The sequence below is a fragment of the Elgaria multicarinata genome, chromosome 1, assembly GCF_023053635.1.
Source record: "Elgaria multicarinata webbii isolate HBS135686 ecotype San Diego chromosome 1, rElgMul1.1.pri, whole genome shotgun sequence".
Lineage (NCBI taxonomy): Eukaryota > Metazoa > Chordata > Lepidosauria > Squamata > Anguidae > Elgaria > Elgaria multicarinata.
The window spans coordinates 16,977,523-16,999,900 of record NC_086171.1 but is presented as its reverse complement, the minus strand read 5'-3'; positions in this window follow the sequence as shown (position 1 = coordinate 16,999,900).

The following is a 22,378-nucleotide window of genomic DNA, read 5'->3' as shown; positions in this document are numbered from 1 at the left end:
CTGGGACTATATTTCTTTGTCAACCAAAGCAGCAGGTTCCACCCCCCTCCAACCTCCTCCGCCACTGCCCCTTCTATCTGAGTTTCTTTCAGTCAGTTTTCTGTTATCCCTCACACAAGCAGCATCATGAGTTACATTCAAAGAAAGGAAGTAGCATAAGATAAATGTCTGAAAATAAAGCCTGCTACTGGAAAATGTACTTTAAAAGTTTCCACATGGCTGTAAAACCTTTTTCTTTTCTTTTTTCTTTTAAAAAACGTGCTAGATCATGAAACGAGCAATATGGGCAAATTTGTCTCAAGATAAATCTTTATGACTTTTGCCTAGGTGCGTTATTATTTTTTATTGCATTTACTGTCCTGTAATGTGCCTACAAAACCCAGTGCTGTTAAATAGTTGTTGTTGTTGTTTTTAAATTGAGCTTTGTTCTGCTCTGGTTATTTGGGGGGGTGGGGAAACATTTGATTTTGATTTTTTTAAATGTCATCTTGTGTCAAAGATCTACATTTCTTTAAAAAAGTAAATGCCATATCCTTAGCAGGTGGGCATGGGGAGCAGTAACCGCAGTGGCCTCCCCAGAGTTACAGAACATTTTTCTTCCTTGAAATCCACAGTAAGCGAAACTGACCATTTCTCAAAACTGGGAACTGGTCTAGCCTTTGGGGCAGGGTGCATAATCCATTAGTAGCAGGTTCTCCGGTGCACTGCAAGCCCATTGATATGAATGGGAGGTACACAGCAGTATGAATGGGTCTGTGCAGGCCAACTGTATTTGAATCAAATTACAGCTGGAATCATATGCAGACTTTTCCTATCAAATACCAATAAGTCCCTCACAGAGATATAAGCTCCACTGAGTTCAATGTCACTTATTCCTAGCCAGTAAGTGAGTCTAGGATTGCAGACTGCACCCCATTGAACACAATAAAAGTTGTGTTGGAGTAAACAAACATGTATACTGCAAATAAGCTATAGTTGAAGAAAATGCAGTTAAATGGGCAGAAAGGTAACAATATCAATATTGTAAAAATAAATTAACTAAGGGCAAACCAATGTCATTGTCATTGTTGTTGTTGTTGCATTTATATCCTGCCTTTTTCCCACTTGCAAGGAACCCAACGTGGCTTATATGCTCCTCCTTCTCTCTATTTTCTTATCTTTGCAACAACCCTACGAGTTAGGTTTGGCTGAGAATCAGGGACTGGCCAAAAATCACCCAGTAAGCTTCCATCTCCGAGTGGGACAAGAACCCGATCTCCCAACTCCCAGTCCAACACTCTAAGCACTACAACACATTGGTTATTGTTGTTGTTGTTGTGCCTGTTCAGACAACACGCTAAGCCATGGTTAGGCCGCTAACCCTTTTGCAGCAAATGGTTAGTGAGCATGTTTAAACCGTGGCTATGTAGCCACCATGGTTAGGAATAGTTCACACTACACACTAAACCATAATGTTTAGCTCAAAATGCTTAACCACCATGGCTTAGCATGTCATCTGAATAGGGTCATTGTTGTTATTGCATTTATATATCATCTTTGTTCCTCTTGCAAGGTAGCTTATGTAGTCTTCGTCCTTTCCCCGCAAAAATTTTTATCCTCACAATAACCCTGCAGGTTAGGTGAGGCTGAAAGTCAGTGACTGTCCCAAAGTCACCCAGTGGGCTTCATGGCCCACATGGGCACTACAACCAAGATCTCCCAAGTCCTAGTCCAATACTTTAACCACTACACCACACTATCTATATCTATATTCATTGAGAGAAAGCATAAAATGAGGGTGATCAGGGCTGCAGGTGAAATCTGGCCCACTGGGATCCCAACCTGGCCCTCCATGGTTCCCCAGACATCCATATACCCCTTCCCCTGGTTCCATCCTCTTTCCTCAGACCAATGGGTGGTCTCTCGACTTTTGCATGCCCCCCCCCATTCTAAAAAGGCTGAAATGCTTCTCCTAAGGCTTAGTGACTGACAGTAAGTACTTCAAGTTAAAATATGCTGGTATTTTTAGCACCGCCCCTTTTGCCTCTGGCACCACCCACCACTGGGATGCAGCCCCCGAGAGCTTTCCTGGAATATGGCCTTCTGACTGGAAGGGGTTGAACACCCACGGCATCATCTGATTCCTCTAACTTTTATACTCAACAGAACAATCAGAAATCAGTCGAGGCAACCTCTAAGTGACACGCCCCCCTCTTTTGTGTTTTGGGTGGGTGTCATCCCTCCAACCACACAAAAACATGTAAAGAGCCCCACCAGCTCGTTGATATTTCATGGCAGTCGCTCACTGATGAATGCAGCTTTCCCCAACATGCTCCCCTCCAGGTACTTCAAATTACAACTCTCATCAGCCGTGACTATTGCCCATGTTGGCTGGGGCTGATGGGAGTTGTAGCCTAAAACATCTGCAAGGGCCCCTGTTGGGAAAAGCGGGACAGATATGTAAAGTCAATACTTTATTTTTATTTATTGTTATGGTTTAATTTTAGTGAAAACTGCGCTTGCAAAACAGGTTTGATGGCCAACGCTCACGTTGTTCTCCATGTTGGAAGGAATGCATTTGCCAAAGTTGAAGGTGAACTTTCTCCCTGTTTTCCATTTTTCTCTTTGCATTGTATAGTTTAGTTTTTAAAAAAGACTGTTTACTTCCCAAAGCCTTTTTCCTGGCACTTTTCTCACAACGTGCTAATTACAATGTCTTTGGTACTCCTTTTGCCGGCTGCATCTGTGTTTACATATCTTCTGTGATCAGTCAGAGGCCTGCTCTGGGGCCTTTCAGCTCCTTTCAAAACTAGTCCTCCAGGAGTTTAACCAAACTCTGCATCACTAAGATCAGTTACTCCCAGGAGTCTTCCCTGGTCAATTTCTACCATCCACTGACATTTTGACATAAATAGGCAGGCAAACGCTCCCTAGTCTGGAGATATGAAACTTGGGAAAGTGTGAATTCAAATGACTGTTGATAAATTGCTCTATAAGGCCTTCACTATTAATTTCTGTCAGCAGACAGCGAAATGGCAATGGCTGCTCCTTGTGGTTCCAAAAACAACACTTTCTGCTATGGAGTAGAGCACACAACACTGACAGACTGGAATTAATCTCGCTCAATTGGATATTGAGCGCTATCTAAAATTACACAGCTGGTGTTGAACAGAGGTATTGTTCTCTTTCCAGTTTATGAAACATAAACAGGATCGTGTCCCGCTCTGATCGGCTTGCAGAGGGGACTTTCTCTGAACATCACAGAATAGGTCACTGCCCATTATGGAAACCTGCAAAGGAATGGGATGTCAGTTCTTTCAGAGAGAAAAATGTCTCCATTTCTCATTTGCACATGCTGACTCATTCAAATATATTCCAAATCTGAAATTTCCCACTCACTAGAACTTTGTTTAAAACACACACACACAAAAAAAAAACACGCACACACATCATAGTTTTGCATATTTTTACCTGCATGGAGTTGGTGTTAAAAACAAAACAAAATACAAACCTTTATAAAATTCACAGACTGTAGTGTGGTAATGCACATTTCAAACCATACTTAGGAAAATCTAGCAAGTTATGATGCTCAGGTGGTGAATTAATGGTTGAGATGCAGTAGTCAGAAGAAATATTAGCAATAGCCAGTGATAAAGGATGGATATTTGGGGCTTGAACTTAAGCCCATAGCCTTTCCTCCTTTTTTCTTTGGTCAGTGGGCATATTTGGACTTTTGAAAGGGTATGATGAGTGCTCTTCCAAAATGGCTGCCATGGGGTGGGTGGGTTCCCATGCATAAAGCAGCGGTCATGAGGGGTTGCCCATTCATAAAATAGCTGCCATGGTGAGGATCACTGGTCATTTCTGAGAAGGCAAACTGTTGAGACAAAAAGAAAAGTACTTGCCCTAGAACCTAAGTTTAACAACAACAAAAACACTCCTTTGAACTCAAAGAAAGATGGTGCTGGAGGGCAGCATCTTGCTTTGCAGACCAGCCTCTCAGTTTTTTAAAAAAGCTTAACTAATCTGAGATAAAAGTAAGAATCAAGAGACCAAGGAGTCTGGTAGGCATCAAGAGAGGGGTCTGTCCCCACATTGATGTCCATGGACATGTTTCTTTCTCATCACAGTCTATGGAGTGAAAGTATCTAGGGTGGATCCAGACTATGTTAGTTGAAGTTAGCTACCATTGAAGTTAGTGGGACAAGTTAGTCATGACTTAAGTGCCATCGATTTCAGTGGGAACAAGTGCCATCGATTTCAGTAGCATGAATCCAAATACGGATGTATGGATTTTGTAAAATCTGGTCCATCTGCGTTTCATGGATTATCAGGTACTTTTTGTTCCATCATCTACTCATTGACAGAATCAGATTCCCCCCCCCCCAATTTTCGGAAATGTAGGAATTCACATTTGGACAAATTCACACTTGCTAAACTGCAAATACCTCCCCCTCATATGTGCATTTTCATGCTGTAGCCTCTGGGGGAAATGTACATTTTTGTCCTGTGTTTTCTTTTTCTTTTGAGTATTTTTCTATGATTGAATTTATGTAAAATTCTAGAAAGTAAAAAAAAAAGTCTTCAAGTCCATGGAATCTGTGCGGCTTAGGAAAAGCTGGTCTGCTGTGGAATCTGCAGGTCAGATTCACAGCAATCCAAACTCATTTGATTCCATTGTAGATTTCTCCAACATCCCTAGATCCAACCTCTGTTTCTTCCCACTGCCAATGTCACATGCCTCTCAGTTGACAGGTGATCCTCATAGGGATGGGCAAACTCACCTCTGCCCATGCTGCACACGCTCATCAGACCCCCACTGGCTGGCCAAGCCTGATCACTGTGTGTCTCGAGCCACTGGATGAGCTGCGGGCGTGTGGTGTTCTCTTGTTCTGTCAAGCCGCCATTTTGCGCAGAATGGCGGCTTGGCCATTTCTGTAAATCACCATTTTGTGTAAATGGCAGCCATAAAGAGGTCAATTTACGCAAATTACAAAAGAGGTCAATTTATACAAAATTACAAAAGAGGTCTATGTATGCAAAATTACAGGCATAAATGGTCTAATTAGTCTAATTAGACTATTTTCATCTGCAATTTTGTGATCCAATTATATCGGTATTTGTATTGGCAGAGCAGGGAGGGTATTCCACGCTTGCCTGACTCAGTGCGCACCAAGTCTGGCAAGCGCTGGGGTCAACAGACTGCAGTCCAGGGGGCTAAGCTGGTGGGAACCCACCAAGTTTGAACCCCAACTGGATGCTTGCAACATCCCTATCATCACAGTGAAACCTCTATAAAATATAGATCCCTCAACATGCCAATTTCTTTCTTCCACATAATTGTACTAATTTGGCACAATTAATGGGAAGAGATGCAAAGGGAGACTAGGAATAAAGTCAGGTGAAATTTCCAAACAAAATGAATCTTTTAAAATACGGAGTTATTTTTGCTGCACTGCCTTTTTCATTAACAAGTTGAACAGTTCTCCTGTATGTATTTTAAAGTTCTGACTATTACCTCAAATAACAAGGATACATAATTACATATGCCATTATTATTATTATTATTATTATTATTATTATTATTATTATTATCCTCCATCTCACACTCTACATCTTCTACCACGATGTAAGGTATACCTGGAAAAGCCTGCCTTTTCTCAAGTAATCATCAGACTGTTTCCTTCTAGACCAAAGCAAGACACGGGCATCATTTTAAATCTTGTTTAACTAGTATTTGCCAGTGCACTGTCTTAGATTTTTTTTGCTGGGGAAACTGACTATTCTGCAACAGGGCGATTTATTGCTATTTGCTGGGGATTGAATTAAGCTTTCTTTATGACAGCAGAATGGTGTGAAATGACCATAACCAAGCCATTAGCTCTGAGCTCATAAATAGATGTCACTAAAAGTTTATCTTTGAAAGTTTTGTTTTTGTTTTGTTTTTAACTGCGTGCAAGAAATAAGCAGCAGCAATGGTATGGAAGTTGTTAGAAATAAAACAGAAATTATTCCATTTAGCTTATAGGAATGGAATATTTAATGATATTTTAGCAGGATATTTTGGGAGATGCTATCACTTTCTTTCTTTCTTTCTTTCTTTCTTTCTTTTTAGTAGCTGAAGATATATGAAGGGAATATAGTTTTGAAAATAAGATAAATGACCCCCTCTTCCCACATCATCACCCTCCCACACAGTCTACATGCAGCTGTGAGTGCCCCTTGGGACAGGTTCGACTGCCCCAGAGGTTAGCTTTAGAACCTACATCACACTCAAGGCTTTGATGGGACAGCTCAAAAGGGTTTGGCACACAAGACGTGCAGCCATTTTCTGCTTGATTTTTCAAGAAATGTAGAAGGAAGTCAAAGCATTGTAGTTACCAGATGATGGTTTACTTGCTTGGCTGATTGTATTAGCAAGTGGAGGTGATTCTTTAGCTGCACTGCTGACAAACCAATGTTAGTTTTTAAAGCACAGTGCAGGAAGAGAAGGGAAGGGCATTGACATGCATCTGTAACGAATTCATACATTCTGCTGTTTATTTTTGCATGGCAAAGCTCTGACAGAAGGATACAGCTCACATTTCAGTTCGGCCCTCTTCTCAGGTGCTGAAGTGTGTTTTCCTGCAAAACAAAAAACAAAACAAAAAACAGAAAAGGAAAGAAAAATTCGAGCAAAATTTTGTCATTATCTATTTCAGAAGTTGACATGCAAATAGACTTTAAGATCCAGCATTACCACACCCACACAGGTTTCTAGAGGGAAAAGTTCAGAAATGAATATGTCCATAAATATTTAGTAAGGTGCTTCACTGTCCAATGAGAATTTTGCTGTTAAAACTCACAAGTATAAATGGGTGATAAATATCTGAATCCAGTAGTAATAAAAGCAGATGTAAGAATTAAATACTTACTTTTAGTGTATTCAAAGTGCTTCATGTACATTGTGTTGTAATCGGTACAACTGCTGCAGAAAAGGTATTTTAGAGCAGGACAAGGTGCAGCGAAAGCAATCAAGGAGTTGGAGCAATTCCCCTTTGGGAAATGATTATGGTTTTTTAGCTTAGGAAAAAAAAAGGTAAGAAATAAAATGTATAAAAGTGTATAAGAGGTGTATAAAATTATGTATGCTGGAGAGAAAGTGGATAGTAAAATGCTTTTCCTCATCTCTCATAGTAGCAGAACCCAGGATTATTCAATGAAGCTGAATGTGGGAGATTCAGGATAAACAAAAGGAAGAGCTTCTTCACACATTATATAAACAATGGAATTTGTTACTGCTAGTGGTGGCCAACAACTTTGATGGCTTTAAAAGGGGTCACACAACTTCATGGAGGATAACGCGATCAATGGCTACTAGTCATGATGACCATCTGGTGCCTCCAGATCGGAGGCAGTATTCCTCTGAATACCAGTTGCTAGGGAATACGTGTTGGAAGGTGCTAGAGTATTCATGCTCTACTGTGGGCTTCTCATGGGCATTTGGTTGGCCTCTGTGTGAATTGTGGACGAGATGGACCTTTGGTCAAATCCAACAGGGCTGTCCTTATGTAAGAGTTATTCTGCCCATATTGCAGATGAATGGAGAATGGTTTCCCCAAGGCTTTTTTGCTAATAGTTCTCATCCTCTGGCAGCTGTGTTGTTGTTGTTGTTGTTTGTTTGTTTGCTTTAATAAAGGATGCTTTTTCCTAACTGGGGAAAATAAAGCTTAGCGCTCTCTCGCTCGCTCTCTCGCTCTCTCAAGAGACCAGCACTGCTACCTGAAATTTTGTTTGTTTAGCTATGTTACCATATATCAACGCAGTCAGATGATTAGGTGCTAAGGATTTTGATGATGGAAACAGAGGAACCTAAAGTCCAGGTGTTGTGCTTTCTAAACTCCAAAATTATCAGTCATTGAAGGCAATAGCCAGCTAAGGGGGCCAGGAAACTGGCAAGCTGGACCAACACAAAGTTTCCTGTTATTCATCAAGTATTTATCGGAGGCTGTAGAGATGCAGAGACAGATCTGATTGTTTTGTCCCAGGAGCTGGTCATAGACAGTCCAGCCCAAGCATTGCAGATGGAGTCCCAGTTCAAAGCAAGCATTCAGGTTCTGTATAAAAGGTTCTATGTAGCACCCTGGACAGCTCCAAGTAGAACTCAGGCTGGAGAGTCATGCAAGTAAAATCAAATGTTGCTTCAGCAACAGACAGACCTAGGCAGGGTCTACACTACTGCTTTAAAACGGTTTATAATAGTAGTAACAACGGGACACACTCTATAGACAGTTTTCAGAGTGTCATATCCTGCTTGGTGGAGATCTGGCCCTAGACTAAGACTTAAATAGGGATGCAGCTCAGTCTGGATGGTGACTTCCATCTACTGGGAGAAGCCTGTTGCAGATAAAGGTGCCACAGCCATTGGCCCTAATGGTGTTGGGAGACCCTGGATCCACTGCGATTTCTGGGGTGGAGTCTTCAGATTCTGAGGATGGCAGCACAACCTCTTTCGGCTTGGGAATTGGCAGTAAGACGGGACTTCTGGAGAAGTGAGGTCAGTGCTAAGAGAGGTTCCCTCCCCTATTTCATCACTTCTTCAGAGACCATGGCTTCATTCCCCAAACACAGGGGTCTACTTCCAGGGCCACGACTCATATATAAACCACATATTTCTCCCTTCCGACCCCTTGACATACTGCACAGTGGAAATTACAAGGCAGTGTCCTGGTTCACAAAACTGCACCTTTGTCTTTTAAGGATCTGCCAACAAACAAAACTCAAGCTTGTCAAAATTCTCCAATTCTACCTTGAAGCTTCTTCCTTCCCCTGTCCATATCAGATTGTGATCTTTTCTTTTCTTTTTGCATGAAAATTCATGCATATTTTGTATGTATTTTTGCAAAATGTAAGCATCAAGTTCATGCATCTTTGAAATGTATGTGTTCTTCTTCCATTGATTAAAGCATGTTTCTGCACATTTCTCAAAAGTAGAGATTTCTTTTCATGCACATTGCATGAAAATCACATCGCAAGCCCAGAAATGTATGGACTTCAATTGCAGATTGCATTTGAATTTGTCTTTAGTCCAGGTAAATCCTCATCTGAACTGAAACAAATTTCTCATACATTCTTTTATATCCCTATTGATTGGGGTTGGAATCTAGCACATCTGGAGGACACCAAGTTCAGGAGGTCTACTTTAGAAGCTTACAGTGTTCTGGTCACTACCAAACTGACCTGGATTCAAACCATCAGTCAGAGTGCAAAGGTTAAATATGCAACCCATACTGTTTCCCTAAATAATACTTATTCCTTAAGAAGTCTTATTTAATGAACTCTGTTTTTAACGTAAGTGCTTTTAGAGAGGGAAAATTTTAATGGGCATATTGGCACACATCTACTGCCTCTGCTGTAATCAGGCCAACCTCAATAAATAATTGCTGAGGTTTGTTTTAGACAAATCACTCGATGGGACATTTTTTGGTGTTATTTTTAGCATTTGCCGTGATTAAAGAAGTGAAGACTGGAAACAGACGGCTTGGGCTAAAGGCAGTCATGCTTTCACATCTGAAGAAAAGGAACAATATGAGAGCCAACTGCACACCTACCAAAATAGCCCCCTGACAAACCATCCTTGAAATATTTCACCTACTGTTTATTCTACGAGGATGAGTGGGGGGCTGTGAAAAGACAATTAATTGCCCTGAACTGTTTCAGCACAAAAGGATACTACTTTGCCAGCACATTTTAAAATATCTATGAAGTTGAGGGTGACTTGAAGCAATGTTGCAAGGGTATGTTGATTTCCATGCATTTAATCAGAGTGTATCCAAGCTGTTACACAAAACTCAGAAGGGAGGCAAAATCATTGAAAAATTTGCAAGTTTGTTGGGTGATGCTGAATGCTTATAGGCAGCTATAAGCTATAACCTATGCTTGATTTTAAATACTTTGTTATCATGGGCCATTTCTACACCTGCCTGTTCCCCCAGAATAGTCCCAGGATCATCCCTGTGCATGCAAATGACACACAGGGGATCCCAGGAGCAGGCAGAGACGATGCCTCCATTTTCCTGGGATAATCCTTAGGTGTAGAAAGGGCCATGGCCTCTTTTCATCATGTCCCCACCCTCACACCCTTTTGCCTTCTGAGATGATTGCTCTGGAATTAACTGCAAGAATAGTAGAGCTGGATGTCATCAGTATGTTCATGGTGCCACATTCCAAGCCTGTAGAGATGAACTTTCCCAGAAGCTTCATATAGATGTTTTAGGATCACATCCTTGAAGGTCAGAGCTCCATCTATCTGGATCATGGTAGGAATAGAGTGCCAGTGTTGCAGGAGATAAGTTGCTGGGGCCTAAGCATTAAGGGTTCAAGTCCCTTAGCTCTCAAGTGAAGAGAGTACGGCCAGGTTCAACTCCTTGGAGGTCCTGTTTAAAGAAAATGGTTGCCTCCTCCCTTTCCCTGCCACAGACTCTAAGAATTATAACCAGCTATTAAACAGTGACATTATGTTACTCTATCGCTGGAATGAATATGACAGAGAACTATAGAAGCAAAAGATGTGATGATGTATTACCACTTCCTTCAAGCACTTGCGGAATGATTAAGGGTTGCCCTCAGTTTTGTGGTTAACATCTGAACATCTCCAGATGTAACTTTCATGGAAAATATGATGTGCTGACATGCCCAAATTCAGGTTGCAGTGAATTATGTGTCTGTGAAGGAAGCATGAGATTAATTGCAATTATGATAAAGATGATGATGAAGAAGGCAAGTACATTCAGCATGGTTTTATCAGTTAGAAGGAAATACTCTTTTTGAGGATGTAATGACTCAATTGCCCAATCCTCATTTATACACTACATGGTGCTACCTCCCTTTCTTCTTTCATGTCCCTCCTCAGAATCCATGTTTTCTGTGAAGACTTTGAGTTAACCCCAGGACTTCACACAGCCTAACTGGCCTTATTTGTAATTGCTCTTGACCCCTCCCCTCTGGTAAAGTTTGTTAAATTCTTTTTAAAGTACTTCCTTTTGAGTGAGTTGTTTCCCCTGTTTACCAGGGGTTAACCAGGATACTTCCTAGCAAGCCCCAACCAAATGCATTCTTGGCATATCTTGGAAAAGAGAAGGGTCTCACTGTTCATGCAGGGGGAGAAGAAATGGACCCCTCTTCTCCCCCAAGAATCCCTCTCACTGCTTTCAGTTGCCTTTAATGCCCTGAAGAACTCACTTTGCACTAGAAACCTGGAAGCAGCCTTGAAAATAATGGACACCTTCAAATAGAGGACTATCCTCTGTAAAAGAGGGCATCTGGCCACCCTACCTCAACTCCTCTTTGATTTCCTGCACTTTGAAAATGCCAGCAATGAGAGAGAGGGGGTACCTGCTCCCCCACTTACAGGAGAAAAGATTTAAGTGCCTGTATCTTTTCTCCTGGAGGGGGAAACACTGGAGGGGGAGGTGTTGAAAGTCTCTCTCCCCAAATGGTCTTCTCCAGATTGGATCCTCTGTATTGTTGCTTTGTTTTGTTCTTTAAATGTGAGTGTCACATGGGCACCAAAGTTGTAGGGCTTATGTGTAGAAGCAATATGTACCAGCACTTCATGCGCCTCTCAGCTGATGTCTGCGTGTTCAGCATGGATGCTTGAAAAGGACAGCCCACGTGCTTGTGTGTAGGGGCTTCCTGAGATCAGACCACTGCAGAAGAAGTGTTCATCATCTACTGATAAAAGGAAACAGTGGAAGCATGTTGAATCTCCACTGGGAGATAATTCCAGCATTTGTGGAACCACTACCTAGAAGTCCCTGTCTCTTGTACCCACCTGCCTGATGCCACACATGGACAAGAGCAATTTGCCCTGCATTCATTCTCTCTCTCTCTCTCTCTCTCTCTCTCTCTCTCCTCTCTCTCTCTCTCTCTCTCTGTGTGTGTGTGTGTGTGTGTGTGTGTTTGTGTGTGTTATCTCTGGATCAGATCCAGCAATGCCACACTCTGAGATAGCTAATGGAATTGGACCCTTCCCCCAGAAAAAGAAAGAAGCATATGAACATAAGAAGAGTCTTGCTAGAACAGGCCAAGCGTCCATCTAGTCCAGCACTCTGTTCACACAGTGGCCAACAAACTATCGACCAGGAACCCACAAGCAAGACACAGGTGCAACAGCACCCTACTGTTCACATTCCCCAGCAACTGGTGCACAAAGGCTTACTGCCTCTGATGAATGGTATTAAATGAATAGCTACTCCATTAAGAATCAGTTCTGTCCCTGGCACTCAGCTCATGATAAATGGTGAAAGCCATCCAAAACTGCCCCAATCGCTGCATTTTCCCATCCACCCCATAACTAATGTACATCCCTAAATTAGTCTTACCTTTTCATATATTATTTTGACTGCTCCCTGCTTTCCTTTTCCGTTTGGTTAAACAAATCCTTCCCCTTTAGCGCTATGTTAGTCGCACAAAAAGATTAGAATTGCATAAAAGAATGTCTAAATTCTGTAGGACCAGATCTCAGAAACGGTCTATGTCTGAGCTTTGAGAAGGAGAAAGGGTGGTTTCTTTTTTTAACCTTGGGTACTTAACTTCTTGTGTCTTGAACAAAGAGCCCTTTAAAGTTTTTTCTTCTTCTTCCCCCTCGTATGTTTGTTTAGTTCTGCCGGCATTTGCTCTTTCTCCCATTCCGTGCCCACTTCAAAGCTAGGCCTTTGTAATAATCTTTCCTTTTAGCGAGATTACTACTGTTCATGCAACTCAATGTGCCTGTATTGTTTTGATTAACATAGAAGGCGGCATCTTCTGTCACACCAGAGGAATTTGTATTATATCCATGTCTTATTTCAGGGCTTCAGTGTAACAAAATGAAATACATGGAAAATTGAAAAGGGAGGTGGGGGTGGGGTTGGGTTGGGTTGGGGAGAGATGCTATTCTGTTAGCCTACAGATCTCCTTCCAAACTTATCACAATATTGGAGGTGGGGGGAACAGCAATCTAGACCCTCCTCCTTCTATTCAGTTTTGATGCTTGAGATTGCTTCATATTACCTGGACAACATCATCATCATCATCATCATCACTCTCCTTGGACAACCATTCAAAAATTATATCTGTAGGGAAAGTTTGTTACTTATGCTACCTAGCCCTTTTCTCTTCACACTCCCTTGTGTTTTGTAGCTGCTTCCAGAAACAAATATAGAATTATAGAGTTGAAAGGGACCTTGGAAACCATCTAATCCAAGCATTCAATGCAGGATCTGCAACCACAGCATCTCTGATCATAGATTAGTAGAGTTGGAAGGTGCCTATAAGGCCAACAAGTCCAACTCCTTGCTCAATGCAGGAATCCACCTTAAATCATACCTGACAGATGGCTCTCCAGCTGCCTCTTGAAGGCCTCTAGTGCGGGAGAGCCCACCACCTCCCTAGGCAATTGTTTCCATTGCCATACTGCTATAACAGACAGGAAGTTTCTCCTGATGTCCAGCTGGAATCTTGCTTCCTGTAACTTGAGCCCATAAGTCCGTGTCCTGCATTCTGGGAGGATCGAGAAGAGATTCTGGCCATCCTCTGTGTAACAACCTTTCAAGGATTTGAAGAGTGCTATCATGTCTCTCTCCCCACCCCACCCTAGTCTTCTCTTCTCCAGGCTAAACATGCCCAGTTCTTTGAGTGTCTCCTCATAGGGCTTTGTTTCCAGACCCCTCATCATCCTTGTTGCCCTCCGCTGAACATGTTCCAGCTTGTCTGCATCCTTCTTGAAGTGTGGTGCCCAGAACTGGACGTAATACTCAAGATGAGGCTTAACAAAAATACTCAAGATGAGGGGAACCACTACTTCACATGATTTGGAAACTATACTATTAATGCATCCCAAAATAGCATTTGCTTTTTTTTGCAGCCACATCACACTGTTGGCTCATATTCAGTTGTGATCTACAACAATTCCAAGATGGCTGCCTAGCCTCTGCTTACATGCCTCTAGCGAAGGAGAGACCTCCATCTCCTAAAGTAAACTGTTCCACTCTCAGATAGCTCTTACAAACTCTTCAACTATGGACTTCGCCCTCACAGCTGGAAGCCCCCAACTCAGAGGCTTCTATGTTTCCTATGCCCTGCTGTGCTGAAGCTGGCAGGACAGGAGCAGCAGCAGAGGTGATCTTCACCTCTCCACCCTCTGATCTGTATTTTTGCTAGATGAGCTTTTTGATCTTTCTAAAAAGGGCACTTTTGCGGGGAAGGGCAGGAGGCTCAGAATAACTTGCATCCTGGTTTCTTGGGTCTCCTCCCCACCCTGCCCACTGGAATGTCCTCTTTCCTTGTCCTCTGAGGTCATTTATTTGACTTTGAAGAAGCAGCTGGTGTGGCTCTTTCCATGCTGGCTGTGAGGAGGGAGGTCTGGGGTTGGATCTCCGACTAACCCTTCTGAGGTCAGAGCACTGTCTCTGACCTCGGAGGAGTTTCCCAAGCCATCCTATGGTCTCTAGGATGCTCAGCCAAGGAACATAGGATACTCTCTTAATTTGGCTTAGATACTGAGATCCATGAATTGTTACTGGATTTTTGACCAAGAGTATGGGCGTCTTTACATTAAGGGGAAATCATGTTGCTTACCCAGGGCGTTTGTGCTTCCTGCTTTTTGGTGTGATTGTTAAGGGCTTAATTACATGGACAGAGAGGGGCGATCATGTGGTTTGAATTAGGGATGTGCTCCGCTTCTAATCGGACCGGCAAATTAGAAGCGGAGCAGGGTGCTTTGCCTCCCCTTAAGGCGGAGGCGAAGAGGATTGGGGGGGCCGGCGGAGCGTGGCGAAGAGGATCGAGGTGAAGGCGGATCCTTCGCCTCGATCCGGAGCTCTGCCGGAAAGGTAAGTGGGGTTTACCGGGCCCTGCCGCTGTCGCTGTCGCCCATGCGGCGACAGCGGCAGGGCCCAGTAACCCCCCCCTCCTCTCCCTTACCTGCCTCCGTCCGCAGTCCCTCGGCTTCTTCAATTGAGCCCGCAGTTCAACCAGGAAGTCTACGCCGCACTTGCGGCCCAGACTTCCTGGCTGAACCGCGGGCTCAATTGAAGAAGCCGACGGACCGCGGACAGAGGCAGGTAAGGCCCCCCTCCCCCTTGGTCCCTTACCGGGCTCTGCCGCCTTTGCCGCATGGGCGGCGACGGCGGCAGGGCCCAGTAAAACCCCCGCCCTCCTCTCCCGGCCTTACCTGGCACCACTCCCCTCCACTGCGGAGCTCCGATTCGGAGCCGGAGCTCCACGGTGAAGAGGAGCGGAGTATGGGCAGAGCGGAGCGGGCCGATCCGAAATTTTCGGATCGGCCACGGGGCGGAGCAGGGGGTCCGTGCACACCCCTAGTTTGAATTGAATATTTCCCCTTTGTTCAGTTCCATTCAGTTCCATTGAGACAGCGCCATCTAGTGGCATAGGATCCTGCTTTTTATCAGAGGTTACCACTTTAAAAGTGGTTCTTTTCATGATGGAATTTCCAATGGATGCCATTGGGGACATCCTGGTAATTCATGACACTGTTTAAAAGACCCAGAAACTTTCATGAGTGGCCAATCATGAGCGTGCAATAAATCACTCATTTAGAGGAGCCCTGTATGCTCTTTTCTCTACAAGGGCTCCTGGATGAGCTTTCCTTTAAAAAAATAAATGCTGATGATGCATATTATTAGCTGTGGAGGATCATGGTGGTATAGAGAGATTGTGGCATGGCAAGAATGTAACAGCAGCAGCAGCAGCAGCAGCAGCAGCAGCAGAAGAAATAACTGCATATAGGTCAGCGAACAATGAGTCAAGTGATGCCTTTTCTTTTCTGACCTGGCTAGGAGAGACTGAAAGCTCATCAAACTGAACCCATATCTCAGCGATAGGCTCTTTCTACCCAAATATTCTTTCCACATGGGTTCATAGAATAATAGAATACTTCATGATCATCTGATGGAAAGAAAGTCACCTGACAATCTGCGAAACACAAACAGAATGGATTTTAGAAAATCCGTACATCTCTAATACTGACTGAAGCCCAGAGTAGCCACAAACTGATCATGCACACTGACAGTGCAAAATTATACATATTTACTCAAAGGTAAGCCCCACTGAGTTCAATGGAGCTTTCTTCCAAGTAGGTGTTTATAGGATTGAATCCTTAACATTATATCTGGTGGGGACTCAAGAGATGTCGGGTGTGGTGAATTCAGTGGAGGACCAGATCTTACTCCCATTTTGAATGCTACTTTAGCAGCACAATTTCAGAGGCATGTGCCACTCACATTTGTGAAATCTCTGCTTCTTCTTAACAAACAAACTTCCTTCTGAATGCATCATATCAGGACTAGCTGTACCCGGCCACGCGTTGCTGTGGCTCAGTCTGGTTAAATTGAAAAGAAAGAAAAGACAAAGTGGATGTTTCTAATATGTTTAATTTCACAATGCTTGTGGATATACAATATTTTTAGTTGTTCCATTGTCTGGGTAGATATAGAGATTGTCTGGTTTGCCGACTCTAGAACACGCAACATATAATTGTCCATGTGAGAAGCAATCTGTGTCTAGATCTAAACCGCACAATTCTAAAGATTGGCCCTGAGCTTTGTTGATGGTGATTGCAAACGCCAATCGAATTGGGAATTGCAATCTCTTAAATTGAAATGGCATATCTGTTGGAATCATAGGAATGCGAGGAATGAGGACATCTTCACCTTTGAAAGGTCCTGTCCAGATTGATCTCCGACTATAACAATTGCCACTTCGTCTATAGTTGGAGCATTGAATCTTCGCACATGTTCTCCAGCAGGCATTTTGTCAGCATTTTGACACACTTCAGTCATAGTGCCGATGAGAACATGCCGCCTCAAACTATAATCATCAGCTGGGTTGTACCAGAATGCAAGGCAATTGTAATCATGTGATTGTTTACCACGGAGTCGTGTTTGACGCTGATGTGCTGTTTCTTGTTGACGTCCTTCAGCCACTCTCAGCCTGTCGCGTTCATTCTGTTGAGAACAAAGCAGATCTGAAGCTGTAGAACGCGATTGCCGTGCTCACAACCGTGCATCCTCAAGTCTGGCTGAACGTTGCTTGGCTGGTTCCTTGGCACATATTTGAGGCATTCTTTTTCTTTTTTTCTCGTTTGCTGATGCCCGTTCTTCCTCAGTCTGATTTGCAATTTCTCGTCGCAGTGCTTCCGCTCTGCAAGTACGATGACCTAAGTGTGATCTTCTGCGAGGCAATATTTGGATGAAGTAAAGCAGATTGTTTGGTTTTTAAAAAAGGATGTTTTTACGGTGAGGAGGTTAGTGGAAACTCCTGGTAGTTACCTTTCTTCAGAACATGTAACTGTCACAGGTGTGGCATCTATATTCACTCAGACAATTGTGAGAGAACATGCAAATAGGAGAGGAGGCAGAGGCAGTGGATTGGCCTACTGGTTGGCGATGTCACAATGACCTATAAGAGCAAATAGGAGAGAACATGCAAATAGGAGAGGAGGCAGAGGCAGTGGATTGGCCTACTGGTTGGCGATGTCACAACGACCTATAAGAGCAAATAGGAGAGAACATGCAAATAGGAGAGGAGGCAGAAGCAGTGGATTGGCCTACTGTTTGGTTTTTAAAAAGGGGTGTTTTTACGGTGAGGAGGTTAGTGGAAACTCCTGGCAGTTACCTTTCTTCAGAACGTGTAACTGTCACAGGTGTGACATCTATATTTACTCAGCCAATTGTGAGAGAACATGCAAATAGGAGAGGAGGCAGAGGCAGTGGATTGGCCTACTGGTTGGCGATGTCACAATGACCTATAAGAGCAAATAGGAGAAAACATGCAAATAGGAGAGAAGGCAGAGGTAGTGGATTGGCCTACTGGTTGGCGATGTCACAATGACCTATAAGAGCAAATAGGAGAGAACATGCTAATAGGAGAGGAGGCAGAGGCAGTGGATTGGCCTACTGGTTGGCGATGTCACAATGATCAGCAGGACTGGTTTTTTTGAGGCCTATTTCTTCGATTTTAAGACAAACTTTTGACCCCATATAGAACATGGTTACATAACAACGCTTGCATATTCGAATGCAACGTTGTGTCAAAATTTCAAAGCAATCGGTGAAGAACTTTCGGAGATATAATGTCTGTTCCGAACGAACATTTACATTTTTATTTATATAGATTAGTTTCCACAACACTTTCTTTCTTTTTAATGCACTGGTGAAGTTTGTGCTGCCATTTTCTGAACTGCTAAGAACAGGTCTGATACATGTTGATTATTATGGCTCTATCTTATGATAATTCTGAGGATATTTTTTAAAAAAACACCACCCATATACAAAACAGAAGGAGGGATCCAAAGGGGGGGAAAGGGGGTGAACATGGTTAAATTCCTAAGCAACTAGCTATTAGATATAGATATTAGAAATAACTACTAACAATTAATTAATGATATACTTGCTTCGTAAACTATGATAGCATTTAACTTTAGTCCATTGTGATTGAGATGTTCCTGATTTGGGCCTTTCCCTTTTGCATAATTGCTTTTCGCCTCTGGTAATGACAATAAGAAAAGTATATAAAGGCCTCTTTTAAAATCACTCACTTTACTGATTTAATTTTAATTCCAATATGTCCAGCATTAGCATAATAGATTAATCATGTTGAAAACATTTTTACTTGTATTTCTAAAACACACATGTTAAAAGAGGGAGAAAATGAACAAAAGATTGACTGGAATTGACTTGTGTGTTTTAAAGCAGTGTGTCTTGATTCCTTCGTTCTATAAAATTTCAAACATAATGCCTCCCCAGATGTTAAAGTTTTGTAATTCATGGCAGCAATTCAAAAGGAATAGAAGCTGCTATTCTGCCACTGAGTAACTTGTATTTATTGGATTTCTTTGCTTTCATACTAATTCAAATATCTCTCTTCCGCTGTGTGAAGTCACAGTAGATGTGTCTAGGACTATCCTTCCTCACCTTTCCTGCAGAAAACTAGAGCAAATATGGAGCATCACATCAACAGTGGAGTCTCCTTGAAGTCCTGTAAAAGATGCGGAAAGCAATGGCTTCTTTCATTCTCATCCAGACAAGTGACAGGCAAATAAGTAAAAAAAAAAAAGGTGAAGAATACCACTTACTTACTGTAACAGCAGGAAATCAAGCAAAGAAAATAAACAAGACTGGAATTCTTGGTCCTTTAACCTGCTAGTCAGACTGTTTTTTTCTATAGTTTCAAATCCGTGCACATTTGTGCGCTGGTAAGTCGGCAGAAGGGAGGCAGAGGAACTGAAGGCATGTGAGACTGGTGGAACTCCCACCGCTACCAGCACAGCTGTACAAACACAGGCGAGGCTTTGTTAATGTAGGGTGGGCAAGAGGCTGAAGCTATTGAGCCGACCTGACCTATTAAACCCCCTGGCAAAAGCCGTACCTGAGCAAAAGCCAGAAGTTATGTGCAAATGCTTTAAACTCAGCCACTTCCTCCCTTTACAAAAAGAAAGAAAGAGAGTGAGTGGGGGGGGGGAGAAAGAAAAAAGAGAGGGGATGTCATATTCGCTAGATAATTTCTGAAGTTTGTATCGTTGAAATGACTCAGTGCTGATCATTCGACTACCTGCCAGCATACAGGGAGAAGAAGGGCATAGTTGAAAACTAATAACTCAGTGAGTTTCTTAAAGTGCAATCCGAAACATGTCTACTCTGAAGTAAGCCATGCTGAGTTCAATGCAGCTTGTTCTCAGTGAGGACAGGATTGCAGCCTTAAAATGCAATCCTATATATGATCTGGAATTTGGAGTGAGCAGTCAGCAGGCTGCTGATGAGACCAAATTATTCAGGGTGGTTAAAACAATTAGGAATTGTGAAGAACTCCAAAAGTATCTTCCAGACTGGGAGAATGGGTATTGAAGTGGCAAATGAAGTTCAATATAAGCAAATGTAAAGTGACACTTACAATGAAAGAGATCTTGGGGTTGTGGTGGATAGCTTGATGGAAATGTTGACTCAGTGTGTGGCTGCTGTGAAAAAAACCATGTCCATGTTGGGCATAATTAGGAAAGGAACTGGAAATAAAACTGCCAATCTCATAGTTGTTGTTTATTCATTCAGTCACTTCCGACAAATCTAGGGTGGACCACATTTAGAATACTGTGTACAGTTCTGGTCACCAGATCTCAAAAACGATATTGTGGAATTAGAAAATGTGCAGAAAAGGGCAACCAAAATACTAAAGGGGCTGGAGCGACTCTCCTATGAGGAAAGGTTGCAAAGTCTGGGACTGTTTAGCTTTTTAAAAAAATGCTGAGCCCAGGCAGATAGGGTAGACGTGTACAAAATTATGCATGGTGTGAAGCAACTTGATAGAGAGATGTCTTTTTCCCAAATCACTCTCTTTGATGCTGTACAGGCTCAAGCCTGATGCTGATGAAATCTTAAATGAGCAGCATTTCCTGTGGTGGAAGGGGAGGACTTTCTGTACCCTGCATAATGCTACCAGAAGCACTATGCAAAATAAGAGCATAGATAGATAGATAGTTACAGACACAGATGCACACACATATGTACATGCACACACACATACATACATGGAGTTTTTTAATTTGCAGAATTATGCAGGTTGTAGAGCCCAGCTTTTCTTGGTACAGATGTTTATATCTTTTTTCTTTTAGGATAATATGCTTGGTTTAGAAGCCTTTCTCTTCAGAACTAGGATTGCAGATTTTCCACAGATAATGGGTAAAACCCTACTTAGAGTAGACCATTGAAATGAATGGGGCTTAAGCTAGTGATCACTAACTTGGGTCCTATTCATTTCAGTGAGTGTCCTATAAATAAGACATATAGTGGATTTTACCCATTGACTGTGCAATCCTATGCTTGTCTACTCAGAAGTAAGCCTCCTTGAGTTCAACAGGACTTATTCCCAGGTAGGTTTGCATAGCATTGCTCCTGAAATATTTGCTTACATAGGCTTTCATTGATGAGAGCAAAATTTGGTTGTGTATGCAATGCTTTTTTTAAAAAAAAAGATTTATTTTTTATTTTTATGATAAGGCTTTGATTTAAATTTGGAATTAAAATTTAGGATGCCGTGGTCTAATTGCATTTACTGGAATGAGATTATTGCAGTTGCTGAGGTGGAATGATCTTGCTAGCCACCATAGGAGACTACTAGTTTGCAGTTGCAATGTAGTATTATGGAAAAACATCTTCATTAGTCGCAAGGGAAGTATTAGAAATGCTCAACTGAGTGTCCTGACAGAGATCCTTTGAACATCAGCTATTTTGGAAATTTCAGAACTGCTATCAGCATCCCCTCTGAAAAGTTCTTTCTCAGAAACCAACACACACACACACACACACTTGCCACCTCTTTTTCAAACATTTCTGAACTCTGTGTGACCCCTTTTAAAACTGAATCCCAGCACCTCCATACACACAGTGGAGCTGTAGCTTCGAAAGCAGAGCAACACATTAAAAAACAAAAGAAGCTCAAGTAATGGGACATGAAACATACCGAGCTTAAAATGAAAATCAGGTGGCTTAAGCCCAGAGGAAACTAAAACAAAACATATGGATCAGAGCACGAAACACAGAGAAAAAGCGCACGGCGACTTTGTTGCTTGCACCCCATAACAAGCCTTCCAAATACACGGGGGTAATTTCACACCTGGGATTTATGAAACAAGGTTGATGAGAGCAAAGGGGGCAACGTCACTCCAGTAAATGATCAAAATCCACCAATTATAGGGAGGTGCTAATCCCCCTCTGACCCTGTGGCTGCCTTGGTCGTGTTTGGAGTAAGAGCCAAGCGAGTGATGTTTAAAGATGTTCCGAAAGCTTTTCAAGAAGTGGAGGTAGTTCATCTGAACTGAGTCCAGGATCTGGCAGCTGCTTGGAGAAGAGGTGAGGTTAGTTGCTGCAGCTCTGTAACACCAAGGGATACTATTCTTTCCACTTTACAGAGAGAAAACTGAGGCCAGTTTTACACCAAGCAGGATATAATACTATGAAAGCAGTTTGAAAATGGTATATGGTAGGTGTCATGGACCCCAACAGTTGCTTTAATACCATTATAAAGCAGTAGTGTAGATCCGTGTGGCCGCAACTTGCCAATAGCAGAAAAAAGACTTGAACTCAGATCATTCCAGATCCATTTCCAACTTGCTGTCCACTGAAAATGTGAAAGCACTATGTGAAAATATGTGAGGGTTCTTCAGAGTTAGATCAGTGATCAGGATAGGACTCAATAGGGTGCAATTTGAATTGGCTTCCATGGCCCTAATCAGTCGTTCTGATAGATGATCTTCAAACACACAGACGTGTGAACATTCATAGAGTCATCCTTTAGCCTCCTGCTAATCTGGTCCAGAGTTAACTTGTGTCAAACCTTACCCAGGGTTTATGATCAATCTATTGTACAA